Source organism: Sphaeramia orbicularis, chromosome 7 (assembly GCF_902148855.1).
Source record: "Sphaeramia orbicularis chromosome 7, fSphaOr1.1, whole genome shotgun sequence".
NCBI classification, from domain to species: Eukaryota; Metazoa; Chordata; class Actinopteri; order Kurtiformes; family Apogonidae; genus Sphaeramia; species Sphaeramia orbicularis.
This window is the reverse complement of record NC_043963.1, coordinates 31,919,322-31,936,041: the sequence shown is the minus strand read 5'-3', so window position 1 is coordinate 31,936,041 and position 16,720 is coordinate 31,919,322.

Genomic DNA, 16,720 nt, shown 5'->3' with positions numbered 1-16,720 from the left:
GAAGTGGCTCATGTGCATTTAAAGGGCCAGCGCTCAAAATGACCTTTCTGGTGTCATTACTCCGAAATAGGGTTGAAGATTGACCTGTGGAGTTTCATTAATGAAGAATTCAGACCCAAGCAGAGCATTTACAGTTTGTGTAGACCACAGAGAAATGTTTTAAAATGCACAATTCTATTTTAAAAATGCAAAATATCACTCCTTTAAAATAAAAACCTGCATCTACATGTGCAACAAAGCTAAAATGTGAGCCGTGATGTGTCCAGTGGACAGCTGGGACGACACAGGGTAAATGAACATGTGACCCTCATCTGAAATACTGTCAGTGTAGACATGGTATCAGTCCACTTTGCATTTTCTAATTAAAACTTCAGATGTGATCCCAGGAGACTATGAACGGTCCCATCATAACGGCAGAATCTAGTGACTATACTTTTGAAACAGTAACAGTATGCATATCATACTCTACATACATTGAATTACGGTGTGTAAGTGTATGCGTGTGTTTTATCACTGAGGAACATCCCAGTAGACCGTTGTTTACGTCTTATTACCCCAGTCAGCCCAGTCACTGGGGAGCTGCATTTGTAAACATCATGCCTGGAGAGGCCTGCATCATATGTGTGCACGTCTATCTGGAGGTGTTTGTGTATTTGTGTGCACCCGGTTCAACAAGAAATCTCAAGAGGTAACTTTGGGAGTTTGTTTTTCCTCTTTGGTAACATATAAGTAATGTATGTAATTGTATTACCTTTAAGCTAAATATTCAGAGAACAAACAAATATGCTGAATACTTTATATCATATTTGTTTCTGTGCAGCAGAACAGTCTGGGATTTGTAAAGTGAATGGTGTGATATAAACTGTGAAATGCAACCAGAAATATTTAATGCTGTTAATTTTTCAAAGTGGACTCTTAACTCTTAAAGAACTAAACAGCGATTGGCAACCAAAAGCATCTACTGGTCGAAAACGTTTATCGACTGTTGAACCACCAATCTTATCAATACTTTTTAATAATTCAGGTAAAATGCAGTTTCTGTGCTTTTCAGCAACATCAGATACGGCCCATTTGGATGTTCAGAGGCTCCGTAGCGAATGTGGAAACACCGTCTTCTACAACATTGATTTACCAATAAAACCCATCTAGTTTGACTAATAACAGTTGTAGGGGCTGGTTTTTATGTCAGTTAATCTTATAGTTGGCTGAAAATTCGCTTTTTTTTAATCACTTTTAATGTAATAACCTGTCACAATAACCATCAGATGTGCACTGAGCTTCATCAAACATCCTACTATATAATACACGTTGTCCGATCGATGTTGCTGCACGGGAGGGCGTTTGGGTACAGTGCCACTGTTGCACCACAGGAGGGCGTTTTAGCCTCTCATGCTATCGTACAATGGCACCACAGGTACAATGCCGCTAGTCGAGATAATTAGTAAATTGCATATAGGAAAGTAACCAATTTTTCATTGAAAAAATGCAAAATTCTGGATAATGCAAAAATAAATGGCAATAAATCACTCAGGAAAAACTAAATATAGGGAAAAAATCATTTGGAAGTTGCCACTGAAGTAGCTCTAGGTCTTTAAGGGGTGAAGAGAGGGGATATGAAATCCAGCAACTTGCGTCTGTGAGGTTTTAGCTGTCTTTGCGTGCTCAAAGTGTTGAACTGGGCTTCTGCCGGTTTGTTTGGAGCTGTCCAACCAGGCGTGTGGGACATGGACACAAACTGACATCAAAGACATGACACTGCCACCATTCAGAGTCATGTCCTACTTATCTCTCTCTGTCTGTCTCTCTCTGGCTTTGAGTCTATCACACAAAACACAACACACATCATACATTTCATACATTCTGTACAGTCGGCCAAGGCTACACAATGTGTGTCATTAGGAGAACGTCATTACTGCTGTGTAGATTCTGTGCTCATTAACAGGAGGGAATAGTTAACCAAATATGATAGTTATTATATCTTTGCTCTGCTTTCTCTGTTGTTACTAAACCCCCCCCCCCCATTTTTTAACATTTTAATATGTATTTCCGCATCCAGTTTGATGTGTTTAAGTGATATATTTAACAAATACCACACATTTTTATACTTTTTATTTTAGCCTGTACTGTACTTTTTCGTCAAAGTTTTGTGTATTTTAACTTTCACTTTTTCCCACTTTTCCACCTTTTTTTCCCACATAATAATCAAAGATTTAATTATTTTCTTTAACTGGTTCCTGTGTTCTCCTATAAGCAAAGAGGGAGTTGATAACGATACTGTTAAACTTACCATTTCACTTGCATTCATTTGATTTCTCTTATGGAAAAAATAGAAAAAAAAAATCCCCCTTTGCATAGTTTTACTGTTTTACTCCAAAACTCCAAAACCAGAAGTCTGCTGTGTTCCATCTCTGTGATTATTCACCAAACCTGTGAGTGCAAACGGTCATATTTTACAGCTTGGAGACAGACTATTATACTCCAGATTTAGTGGCTTGGTATAGCTCGCTTTTGCTCTTGCTGTGATTATATGCATTTCCACAGCAGAGGATAACCCGGCTGACCTGGAATATTATGGTCCTACTTGGGAGCAGCAGCCTCCACCCTCAGCCAAGCTGGAGCTAACAGATGTGGTCAGCTTACTCTCGCTATTTTCAACTTACAGAACTTTAATAGCTGCGTCATTTTAAGTATCCTGCTTTTCTTTATTTAACAGATAACAGGCTGTTATTATGGGGCACCGACAGGAAACGCAACCCGATGTGTCATCTGGGTTAATGAATGATTTATTGCCTCTTGTGTTAATAAAATTGATTCATCTACCTTATTGTTCAGTTATAAATACTGTGGACGTGAAAGGTCGTTTTTGCGGTTTGAGCGGATTCATCCTCTGGTGTCTCCGACCAAAACTAAAAACAGGTACATATAGGTTAATTCTCCTGTTGTTACCCCTGACCACGGTGCTTATGAAGATCTGAGTGCCTTCAATAGCTCTGTTTACATGCCAAATGTCCTCAGTCTGATTACAATTTGGATCAGAACTTTACACTTTAATGGATCCTGAAAAAGCTGATCCAGTTACGACATGCATTCACATGTAATACACGTTTGCACAGAATAAATCATTTTCATAAATCACATCATTGAAGAAGAAGAAGAAGAGTCTGATGTAAACAAATACCACTGTGTGTTTATTTCTGCTTTTATTTCCATCTTGGTGTGTGCCACCGATTTCAATTTCTCCTCCCTCTCGTGTTTGTGACTTGTCTTCCCTCGCTGCCATAAAGACGAAAATACATTACATTGACGCATGGCTGACGTAAGAAGACATGTGCAGTAAGGATATTTTTTACCCAAACTTTAAAAGAAGTGTTTAAATGCACACTAATTGGATCAACAATTAATCCCAAATCTCAAGTGGGAGGAAATTTTCCGAAGGAGTGTGATCGGATCAGAATATTTTGGTTAGCGTGTTTACATGAAGCATTTTTATCCTGCTCGAGCTTTTGATCCAGTTACTTGTGCTGGGAACTGAGTGTGTGTTTTATGGGTAAAATGCAGAGGCCAAATTTCCCTACAGGGATAATAAAGCAAGTTGACCTTTGACCTTTTTTCTTTTTTATCAGGTTGTGATCACAGCTGCAGAAGTTAAACAGAAATTACTTGATTTTAATAAAAAATAAAAATAAAAACAAACACAAAGAGTGGGAGAACAAAACGGTCAAAGTAAAAGTAAAAGACAAAGCAGAAATCAGAGTCCGTTGCATGAGTCGTCATTTCCTGCGTCATCTGCACTGCTGCAAAAAAGAGAAACTGGGCAAGAAACGGTTAATGACTTTGCTAACGGTGAGCAAATGATCTGTCTCACCGTCTCTTCTTCCCCGCTGTCTGCCTCTCGCTGTCTGTCTGCGTCCGTCAGCCCACAGAGGAGTCATGCAGATTGCAGGCCGTGACACTCTGACCAGCTTGAGTGCAGAGGTGTGTGTAGCACCACACACACACACACACATACACACACTCCCAGATCCCTCGGCCTGTTCCCACAGCAGGGCAGACACCAGGCCTGTTTATTTAACCATTAGCCAGGGGGAGGGGAGCCGGGCCTGGGTGAGCAGAGTGGGGCGCTTTTAGTAAGATTGCATTGAACACACACTTAACCTAAAATGTTTATTTTAAAATGTTCAGTTTCACATTCGACCTCCAAGGCTTAGGTATTTTTCCTTAAACAAGAAAAGAATCTGTCTGTAGAGTTAGATAACTTCTGTCTATGGGCATTTCATGAAAATAAAGTAATTTTCTGCATTAAAGCTGCAGGAAAATACAGACCTTCTTTCTGCAGCTCTCTCTTCTCAGCCCAAATCAGATGATGTAAACCTGAATCTAACGCTGTTTCATGTTGTGCTTTGACATTGCAATATGGAGTCGAGTGGCTGAGTCGTGCCCTGGTCATGTTTGAAGGAATCTGATCAGTGATTAATAGTTATAGGTGTCAATCACATATTTAACCACCTTACCTGTGATTAGACAAGATGGGGGTGTCGCTGCAAACATTTTGCACACTGAAAACACAGGGAAGGAGTAGATACGCAAAGCCTGATGAGATTTTTTATGGGATTTTTGCTACCAGTGGTGTTAATTCAGCTATCTAGTACTGCAGTTTTATGAGCAAGATCATTATAAAAAGGATAAAAACTAATTTGATACATACAGCATTCAAATATATTACTTAAATATATTAAATATCTTAAATATATTAATTAAAAAATCTTAAATTAGGTTCTGAGATAAATGAGGTATTAACTGGCACACAAACAATTTATCTAACATCATTTATCTGACTTTTTACCTAGTTTTGTCAATAGCCCCTTTTACACAGCACTTCTAGTTAGGGAATATTTCACCTTTATTCTGGAACAACGTCTGTGTAAATGAAATGGTGGATCATTTGATCCCACCTCTGTCACAGCTTTCTAACGCCTCTGGAGGTAGTAACACAGCTGTGATAAAGGTGGAATCATGATTCCAGAACGCTGTGTAAAAGGAACTGAGCATGAAAATGAGCGTGGGCCGTGTACAGTAAACAAACATATCAACACAACCAGAAAGATGTCGAACTGGGGAGACGCTGAGATGTGCAAGCTTTTGTCACTTTGGGTGCAGGACTCTATCCATGTTAACATTTGTGGAACGGTGAAAGACGGGCTGGTTCTGGAGAGGTTAGCAACACCATTATGCTTGGGGTATTTCCGACGTGCAAGTTATATGTCACACTATGAGCTGTGCTGCATCACCGCCCCTTTGATTCTAGAACACAGGTCCGCTGTGTAAAAGTCCAGTCTGTCTCACCTCTGTTACTCCTTTGGCTTGGCTGAGGAAATTGGTCTATGGTGGAAAAAAGGTGGGATCACTATCTCACCTTTTTTGTGTAAAAGTGGCCAATGTGAGAAGCTTTAATCCTACCTCTGAATGCAATGTTCGTCGCCTCACAAATCATCATATTCCTGCATTTTTCTTTCCTTTAGACATTACTCAAAGTTTTATCTGTGGTATAAAACTCAAAATGATCTCCAGATGGTCTGGACAAACTTTAACTTGAAGTGTCTGATAACTATAAGTACTCCTTAAATAAGAACGCAAATCTGTGGCAAAAAAAAATCTGTGAATTGATCAAAAGTTCAGTTGGTTTTTGTTAATAATTTTTTTCTTGCACGATCAATGTATTTATATTTTCTCAAACATTTAGTCTTTTTTAATTGTAATGTTGTTGTGTCATACACAACTGATTTTATCGATGGTACTTTTTACACCATAGCCATAGTTCGAATTTGACGCTAAAAATTATGTCTAAAAAATGTGAAAATTTATTCAGTCTGTTGATTATATAGATGATTGTTAAATTTCAAGCCTTAGATTTTCATTATTTTGTGAATATTATTGATATTTATGAGTTTGAACATTTGTGAGTTGTTTAAAAGGCCCTGTCCACTTATTACCACAAAAATGCCAATTTTGAATTTTTGAAGTTCCTTATAATTCAGATATTTGAGTGAAACTTTCAGAAAGTAATGATCTTTTGATACATTTTGGGTGATGCATACAATGGTAAAGAGTCATCCACGTGTTACTATGGCAGCCTGTCCACGTGTTACCACATTCTCATGTCAATAAAACAGAGACTTTTCAATATTTTACTCCAAAATTCATTTTCAGCTTGGTTGAACATAATATGTAAAAGGTTTTGTCCTACTTGATATCAATTTCTGTCGAGGACCGCATGTTTTGAATGTTTGTGTAAAGGTTAAAAAATTGATGTCTGTTTCAAGTCCACATGTTACCGAGCAGTAATTTCACATTTTTCACCTAAAAATTTTATCTTCCCAAATTTAGTTATACATAATGTTAAAGTGCTTATAAATACCTACTCAAATATGTATAATACATACATATAAGTTACTCTGCTTACATGACAGAGACTGTTGAACACCACATGTGTCCGCGTGAAATCACTAGATTGGACCCATGTATTGATAAAATTAGTGGTTCAACAGTTATTAAACATTTTAGATCAGTAGATGATTGTGGTCATCGGTCCATGTTTAGGCCTTAGAGGGTTAATGTTTCTTAAATACCTAACCAGGGACGAGGTCTGCACATTCTTATGTCTACAAGTCCTATACACATTGCAATTTTTGCAAACAATGCCTCTACGTATTTTCCTTGTCAAATAGAATGTAAATAAACTAAAATACTTAACATTAGCACTGAAGGGTGAATGTGTAGTTACATTAATTTCACAAGTATTTATAGAAGTTAATGGTTTGTTAAAGACAACACAAGCAACAATAGTGTGAATTATCTGTACCCACACCTCAGCTGTCCTACGGAGGTGTGTAGCAGATTCATAATAATAAATTACACGGGTCAAAGGCACATAACTCCCCCAGCTGATGTCACTAGCATTACTATGAATTTTCTTAAACGGTTATATGCAAATGTGAAGCAGCGCTAGCAAAGAAATGAAAGTTACAGAAGCAGTTTTGGAGGACAGGAGGATGTGATTCAGGTGGGAGAGAGATGGGTTTTCAGTTAAAGAGAGTATGAGGTGTGGAGTGACTGATGAGGTGGGTTGGCTATTTTATTCCATCATTCAAACCCACCTCCCAACACGCACACCCACACACACAGCGGAAAATAGAAACTGTCTTCTTGTGTGACACATACGCACACATTTGCACATAATTTAAGCGTGCATACTCTATAAGGCTGTCTGTCTTACACACATACACATGCACACAGAAGAAAAGAGAGTCAGAGCCAGACATAAAGGCAAAACTGTACTTACCGGCACTCCTCCACCCCATAATCCTCTCAGACCAAACCAAACCTGAACTCCTGCAGTGAAAACTATACAAGTGTTTTGGCTGAACAGTCATCCAGCACGGTTTGGACGTCACAGATGATCCTACTGGTGTGCTGCTCTGTGCTTTCTTAGGTCAGGTCCTGATCTGTTTTCAAGAATCACAAATCACAGCATCAGTTCTGGCCTGCATATGTGTTACGGATCTTTATGAGGTCGAAATGTGTACTTCACCTAAATAAAGTGCACACTGTGTTTATGTGCTGATTCATGTGCTTTACTCAGAATAAAACCCCAAAAACTTTAGCACTTAAAATATAATATTAAGATGACATCATATGCTGACTGTTTCTAACTGAACCTCATGTTACAATTTCGAGGGGGGGCTGAAAAGTTCATAGCCTGACTAAGAAGGAGTTATTCCACAGCAATAAAACTTGGCATACGTTAAATCCAACCTTTCCTGATACTAACTGCAAGGTTTCCTTCCAGATAAACCCACATTGGATAAATAATTTAGGACTTTGAAAAGTCGTACTACAGACATTTCATGAAAATGCTTGCTTTTCACCCATTTCCTCATTCTCCCTACCCCTCTTGAATTCAGCTTCCCAGTTTTGCACAGTTGATAAAGCTGGAGCATCATCCCCTATAGACACCATGTCAGCATGAATGTCTGTGGGGGCTAACCCCTTTTTCTGCAGGCATTTGATAAGACCATGGTGCCACGGATGGTTCATGAAATGTCTCTGGTACTACTTTTCAAAGTCCTAAATTATTTATCCAATGTGGATTTATCTGGAAGGAAACCATGCAACTAGTATCAGGAGAGGTTTGAATTTAATGTATGCCAAGTTTCATTGCTGTGGAATAACTCCTTCTTGGTCAGGCTATGAACTTTTCAGCCCCCCCTCGTATATACTGCGGAGGCTATTACATCATTGTGACTGAAAATAACGAGCAGTGATTTTGTTGATCAGCCGGTAGTAGTTAGCACTGTCACCTCACATCATTTGAGCATGTTCTCCCCATAGCTGCATCCAAAGACATGCAGTTTAACTGGTTCATCGGTCAATCTCAGTGGCCCGTAGGTGTGAATGTGAGAATGAATGGTTGTTGGTCTGTATTTGTGTTGTATTTTCTATACACCACCTTCACCCATTGCTAGCGAAGGTGGGGTACACCTGAGGGTGTGTTCCTGCACCCCCACAACCCTCCCAAGGATTAAGTGGTTCAGAAAATGAATGAACTTTATCAGTTTTCAGTGTCAGCATGACAATTTAGAACATTATGATGTTTTTTTCTCTCTTTTGTGTAGTTTATAATAATCGCCAATGAATACAAACAGTAATGGATTGTATTTATATGTGTTATTGTCTCATCTATTCAGGTTGAAGTCAGTGTAAGAGCCATATTCATAAAGTTCAGAGTGACAAATTTTTGTTGTCACATGGGGTGTATTTACTGTGCCGCGTCATTGGTTGTCGCTGTCCTGTTACCAAGAGCACAGGTATTTAGGCAGGTCACTTCACCTTGTCGTTGTGTGTTTTGACCCCGGAAGGGCTTATGGTTTTTGACCGCTGTGGCTGCTAGGAGACAAAAGAACGAGTTACTGTTTGATTGATGAAAAGTCGGGACTACGTATTCACTGTGAACAAGAAAATAAATTGTTTGTTTTTTAATATGCATCACAACTGAGACGAGCCTGAACACTCTTCATTAAAGCAACGGACATAAGGTGAGGTCTCATTAGTGCGTCAGCCAGGTCATTCCTGGGAGTCAAGCACCACAGTAGCGTTGTGTTAGAACACGCTACTATAGTCAGTTTAGATGCTTGGAAGTTGCTTAATGATGCAAAAATAACAGCAGATGATAATTTCTTTACTAAAATATAAAACTCTTTAGACCATTATGGAGTAAAAACTAGTTACTGTAGGGTTATACGATTTTAGCCAAAAATAAAATCCAGATTTTTTTCCCCTAAAAACTCAATTTTTGATTTGAATTTGGACTGGTGGTGGCGTTTTAGCTGGCATGTTGTTTTCGTGTGCAGCCCGCAATGCAATGCATTGCTCCCACTCTGGCATGTGATAGTGTTTTAGGTGCTGAAATAAGTTGGTTGTGCTGCTGTCTTTGACTGATACCACTTTCAGGCAGAGTTTGCAATGAGGAATGGTTTGGTCTTCATCGGAAACTTCATAGCTATACCAATTCTACACAACCGACTTGCTCTTGCTATTTTTAGCCACGAACTTCTCACTCTTTATAGCAAATGTCATTTTTGTACTAGTGGGAGACCAAAGACTGTGGAGACCGCTGTCACACTTAGGAGGAGGATCTACGGTAGCCCAAAGGTGCCCGGAGACACGAGAGAGATGAAATTCAGTTTGATGATTAAGCTTTTTTAAACATCATCCTAATTAAATAATCTGATTTAGATTTAAAAATTGATTAATTGTGCATACCTAAGTTATTGTATTAAAATGTGGGGAGTAAAAGTACACGCTCAATAAAGCACAGGTACCTGAAAATATATTTGTTAGGGATGCACCGATACCACTTTTTTCCAAACAGAGTAGGAGTACTTACATTTGAGTACTTGCCGATACCAAGTATCAATACGAGTACTTAATAATCCCATTCCAGTTCTTAGTTCCTTTTGTAAATGTGCTTTATTGTTGTTGTCTTTAGTCTGACTGGAAAAAAGTGCTGTTACTGACATTTATTGTGTTGGAATGAGCGTTTTTCAATTAATCCACCAGGGAGCGCCGCTCTGAATTAACCATACTGGACAAATACCACGAAGAAGAATAAAGTTTTTTGAGAAGAAGAAGAAGAAAGTCAGTCATAACAAACATGGAGATAACAAAGGCAATGCTAATGTGATACTAATATTGCAGTGTTTTCGCTAGTAAGGTTTAAAAGCTTAGCTTCAGCAAGTAGAGAAAAGAGAAATGAGCAATAAATTTCGTTTTCACTTCCGCTGGCAGCGGTCCGCACCGCTCCGTACTCCCGGTGGTATTCTCTGTCTGGGTATGCATCCACCAGCACCTGGAAAACGGGTGGAATGTACGCAGAGGACAGGCAGAACGCAGCGTCCGTATCTGTCTGTATCTTTAACATTACTTGCAGTCAACTTTACTTTTATCACCGTCATTTATTTTGAAAAATCTCCACATTCTTCACACTCCCCACACATTATTCCACTGCTGTGTACCTGCTGCACTGAACTGTGAATGTCACACGGCCATAAGTGGAATCGGTGCATTTGTATCGGATATCTTTTACAAGTATGAATACGAGTACACACACTGAGTATTGGAGCCGATACCCATACTCGTATCGGTATTGGTGCATCCCTAGTATTTGTACTTCTGTGCTTTACTTCCCGCCTCTGTGTTTGTGCGTATTGGAATAAAGTGGAGCCATATCCTGCCAGCCCAGACACTGTCCCAGGTAAGATGACCCTGTTTTCTTTCCGTGGGCTCTTCAGGAAGACGAGTTTGAGAAGAGCTGAGAATGAGAGGCGAGGACAGTACGGCGTATAATCACACAGACTAGATGACATTGAAAAGCCTGGGGCCAGTACTGACAAACACAGCTGCTTACTGACACAGTAAATCTACTGGATGACTCTGTTTTAAACACACACACGTATGAGCACACACACACACACATACACACATCTGAAACGGAGCATGTTTGAGGGTTTGTGCCACTGGGCTGTCTCAGGTTGGATAATAACTCTTGGCCTGTCAGAGCTGAGTGCGAGCTGTCCAAAAAACTGTCAACAACCCACTTACCCTAAAACTAGCGCCACTATGGCCTGTGCTTACGGGATCTTTGCAGGCAGTCTTCCCGACACACTTTAGCTGACACACACTGTTACTGCTCCCGGAGTCACATGCAGCCTCTCTTTCTTGTAACTGGAGGTACAAAACAACATTTGCACATTTGTTCTCGGATATATACCGTTCGGGGTTGGCAGGATATACAATTTCTTCCTGAGATCTTTCTTCTGTTAATTGTTCTCAATCAGACTGGAGACAGGGAGATGATGTGAAATAATGATCTTTAGTTTCAGATTGAAGCCTCTGCCCCAGATTAGGTGTTACCACTTCAGTGATGTAGCAATGAAAAAAGTAAAAGAGAAGAATAAGATTAACTTCTGCCTCCATCCATCTGCTCAACTTTACAATACTTCATCAATGAGGATGGTGTGGAGGTGTGCATGCAACATGTTTGCTAACATCTTTTACTTTTTCTTAAGTTACTTTAAAAGCATATTAAATGTTCTAACCACTAATTGTCGGAAATCTGAGTACACTCCACTTGTGCGTCTGTGCATGTACTTGCCTATGAGTTAATGTCATTAAATGATGTAACAGCATTATGTCTTTTCCACCCGTTCCCCCTCCCTCTCTCTGCTGTTTTTTTTTTTTTGCTTTTTCACTGCCCTTCCTTTAGCTGCAGTCAGACCCAGATGAAAATATGAACTCAGAGAGAAAAGTTAATCTCCCACACAAACGCAGAGCGGAGGCTGTAACTCAATACAGCCTGCTTTGTGGGAGGCCCACTTGTCCTCATCTCGGAGAATTAATACAAGTTGTCCACTTATGAGGAATGAGATTAAAATGTAGTTGGCTCTTATTAAACCCAAGAATGAACACAGGAGCATAAAGGATCTTTGTGTGCAAGTGTGAGAGGGTGAGAAGGTGCGAATGTGTATGCATATGGGTGTGTACGTGTGTGTGTGTTTGTGAGTTTTGTACATTAGGCGCAGTGTGCGAAGGGCGGGGGCTTGAGATTCCCGAGCAAGCCTTATTGGAGATGATTACTCTCATAAAACCTCTGCTCTCTAAATTGCCCCCCCCCCCTCCTCCTCCTCCTTCCATCTGCAGTCTAAACACACTTAATCAAGAGCAGGTGTGTCCTGATGCATTTACAGACGCCTCACTGACAATCTTCTACGGCAAAACAAGAGCGCAGAGGAGGCCATCTTTTTATCTCCTTCGCTTGGTGGATGAAGGCTGGGCTTGACAGATACGGATGAAAATATGGATCAGAACAAATGTGTGACATATTGCTTTCTCCTCACTTTGTTTCCTAATTCATCTCTCCTCTCCTCTCCTCTCCTCTCCTCTCCTCTCCTCTCCTCTCCTCTCCTCTCCTCTCCTCTCCTCTCCTCTCCTCTCCTCTCCTCTCCTCTCCTCTCCTCTCCTCTCCTCTCCTCTCCTCTCCTCTCCTCTCCATCACCCCCCTCCTCCTCCTCCTCTTCATCCTCTTCTTTCTCCTCCTCTCTCTGTCAGTTCTGTGTCTTAATTCACTGCGGGGATCAGCCAGTGTTGGGGATCTGTGGGTTAATACGGTTACCGGGATAACAATCTCCCCCAGCATCGCTCCATGATAGATGGGCACTGTGTGTATATGTGTTGAGTGATTGAGCAAGTGGGTGAGTGAGTGAGAGATAAAGTAAGCGGTGGCTGTGTAAAAATGTGTGTGTGCGGTCCGTAAGCGGGAGTGTGGAAGCGGAGGGGGCCGTGGTATCCGTCAGAGGAGAACAATGGCTTTTAAATGAATCTGGGAGCTCGTAAATCACACAAAGAGAGAGCCCAAATGCAGCGCTGATTGCCTGGACGTCAGAGTCAGCGGACGACAGGAAGGAACGAATGAACGAGAGAATGAACGAGAGCCCCAGCGAGACACCTTGTTAACGCCTGAACAAAACGCCTCCATTAGGAACCAATGGCCTACTTATGCAAATGACTCCACATACGCACACTTTCTCTTCTGAAAGTTCTGTCCTTGGGAGGCACATGCAGTCAGTCAGTCAGGACAAATGTAAATAAATCATGGGACAAACACTTTTCCATTACATATTTGTAGTTCTGAAGTAAAGCTTTAAAACAGGGGTGTCAAACATGCGTCCCGCGGGCCGAAACCTGACCGCCAAATGGTCCAATCCGGCCCGTGGGGTGAATTTGTGAAGGGTATCACGCTCATTTTAGTTCAGGAGCCACATTCAGCCCAATTTGATCTGAAGTGGACCAGACCAGTAAAATACTATCATAATAATCCTAAAAATAATGTCATCTCCAAAATTTTGCCTTTGTTTTAGTGTGAAAAATTTAAATTACATGAAAATGTTTAAGTTTGCAATCTATCCTTTCACACAAAATGTGAACAACCATGAACACCCTGAAATATCTTAAGAAAAATAAGTGGAATTTTAACAATGTTATGCCTGTTACTAAATGTTTAATGCTTTTGTAGATTGAGAGTGATCTGTAAGTTGTAATACACACGTGTAAATGAGAAGCTGAGACATAATATTGTTAAAATTGCTCTTAGTTTTTATAAGAAATTTCAGGTTCATGTTATTCATATTTTTTAAAGGATAGTTTGTAGATGTAAACATGTTCATTAGGTAATTCTACTTTTTGCACTCAAAAACATGAGAAAAGTTTGGACTCTGACATTTATGGGTTATTATACTATTATTTTATTGGTCCAGCCCACTTCAGATCAAATTTGGCTGTATGTGACCCCTGAACTGAAATAAGTTTGACACCCCTGCTTCAAAAGAACTCAGAAACAGCCTTCAGTTACCTGTAGTGGTGTAATAGTGTTTGCCTAACACTGTTAATGTCAAACTTTAAACACAGTAATGTTGCTTGCCTAACTTGCTGTTCCATGTCTATATGTCTTTACTTAATCACACACAATTTAAATTGGCTTGAAAATGATATAATTTCACCATTGTTCATAACGTCTGTAGCTGTTTCTGTATGTGTTAATGCTAAGCAGTTGTAAATCATTAGAGCCAGGCTTCATTATGGTTAGTGTGAGTGTTGCCACAGAGGGAGAGATGAGTGGTAGGCAGAGTGTAATTACAGGTATGTGGAGAGAAAACATGCAATTAGCGATGTAGAGGAGGCATTTTGCACACTTTTTCTGCTCATATGTGTGGAAGCTTGTTTAGCCTCCTCTCCTCTCCTCTCCTCTCCTCTCCTCTCCTCTCCTCTCCTCTCCTCTCCTCTCCTCTCCTCTCCTCTCCTCTCCTCTCCTCTCCTCTCCTCTCCTCTCCTCTCCTCTCCTCTCCTCTCCTCTCCTCTCCTCTCCTCTCCTCTCCTCTCCTCTCCTCTCCTCTCCTCTCCTCTCCTCTCCTCTCCTCTCCTCTCCTCTCCTCTGTTTCCCAGGCTTCTTGTTGTTGTGTACTCTGTCAGTACAACAACTGGCGGTGACTGTGGGTCAGTGTGAGGGTGGAGGTCGGGTCGACTCATTTGGCCACCCAGACTAGTGCAGCTGATGGTCTAAGGTTAGAGATGAGAGGTCAGAGGTCAGGACTCCTTGGATAGTACTGCCTGTCTCACCTGTCTGTTCTCAGGGAAAGGGAACAACAGAAATAGAGGAGAAAATAGGAGTGTGAGAAAGTGACAACACAGAATGAACAGGTGCCTTTCTTAATTTCCCTTTCTGTTTGTCATTGTTTCCTAGCATATGTTTGTAACACATTTATACTGGAACTTATTTCACTATTACACACTATTACACTCATAGCCATATTTTTTTGGTAATTTTTCATATTTATACTCATGTTTATATTTAATTTCTATCTGTACTGCACATTCTTTGCCCTCAGTTGCCTTGTATTAGATTTATATATATATATAGATTTATATGTTTACTGTTTTCTTTCTTTTTTTATACAGGGCATTTAACAGGTACATAAACAAAACTACACTACTCATGTTCTGCAGTGACAATAAACCAGATTCTTCCAGATCAAACCAGATTCCAGATTTCTTTTCTATTCTATTCTATTCTATTCTATTCTATTCTATTCTATTCTATTCTATTCTATGTGAGCTTGTAACAAACTAACCTAGATAACCACACGACAACTCTTGATTTACAGTTTCTCAAATTCCAAATACATGCATTTTGTAAATTCAGTTATGCACAGAACTTATAATTCTATCTTGAAGACAGTGTTCTCAGGTGTCATCCATGAACCATGCCACAACAAAAGCCTCTGCATTAAAAAGCCAATTTAACATATCAGGATCAGAAAAGCACAACAAATCAGGACTCTTCATTTGTATCTTTCAAAACTTTTTTTTGACAAGTCAACATTCTCCGATGCTAGGATTGTCAGCTTTCAAGCTTTTCTGTTTATAACTAATTCATTAATTCACTTCTCTATGGAATTAAAATGGAATATCATTGGTTTGTGGGCTCATCACAACATTAGAGAATGTCATTTCCAGCTTTGGTGTTGACTAATACTTTTTTGCATCACTCACAACTAATGGATTTAAGTAGAAAATCATGAAAAAGAGTAAATGTAAAGCTCAGGTTCTGCTTTAGATTGTAGTATGTTACATTTCATGGGTGGTCCAAAATACCAATTAATACAGAAATATGTTTAATGGTACAAAAATATATGATAGATTGTATGATATCCCTGCCAATTATCAATATTTTTTTTATTAAAACATACAGTCAGACTCTATGCATTTTTTAACATAATTTTATTTCACTATAATGCAATAAATAAATACATAATTCCAACTTTCACCTTGTATTTTCTCTTCTTTAGTCACACAGACTTTGTTATGTATTATAGATGTTTGTCTGTAATGTATCAAATATTGCAGAATTGCTGTATTATAATACCATCATTATCGTAGTATTATCGAGAGATGATTCCCACCCCTATTACTACACATCAATTACAAGTAGAAAAAAATAGATGTGACTGTACCATAATTTTTAAAATAACGTTCTGTCTTTCTCGATTTGCGTCTTTTCCTCACCCTCCCTCACTGTAACCATAATGGTGTGTAATGTGCAGGCTGATTAGGACTTTGACGGCGGGCTTCAGACCAGCCACCCAGACACTGAGGTTAGTTAGTCTGGGTTTTGTGGTCAGACTGTTTGGCGAGGGATACCCGTCTGTTAGTTAAACCTAGCTTGGCCGCAGGTCGCTCTTTCATATAAACAATATGCACACATATGAGCTGCATATTGTGAAATGGTTTAAGATCTTCTTGAAGGTACACAGATCCAGATCCAGGGCTCTGTGAACAGAAAGCTCTCTCTGGAATTTCCCAAGGAGACAAGTGTGACCTCAGAAACAGAAGTATGTGACAGCTGCTCCTCTCCTACCAAAAATGAGGAGTAAGAAAAGTACAAGGTTATAAAGGAGACCCTGAATGTGACCACCGCTGGGTGTGAAAAACAGGTGGGCAGGTTTGTACAGTGGAGAACAGCGTCCATCAGGAGAAAATTTAGATCTGTTGGTTCCCGCTAAGTCGACATTCTCTGTATTTTTCTCTGACGCACATGCCGCACATAAACACA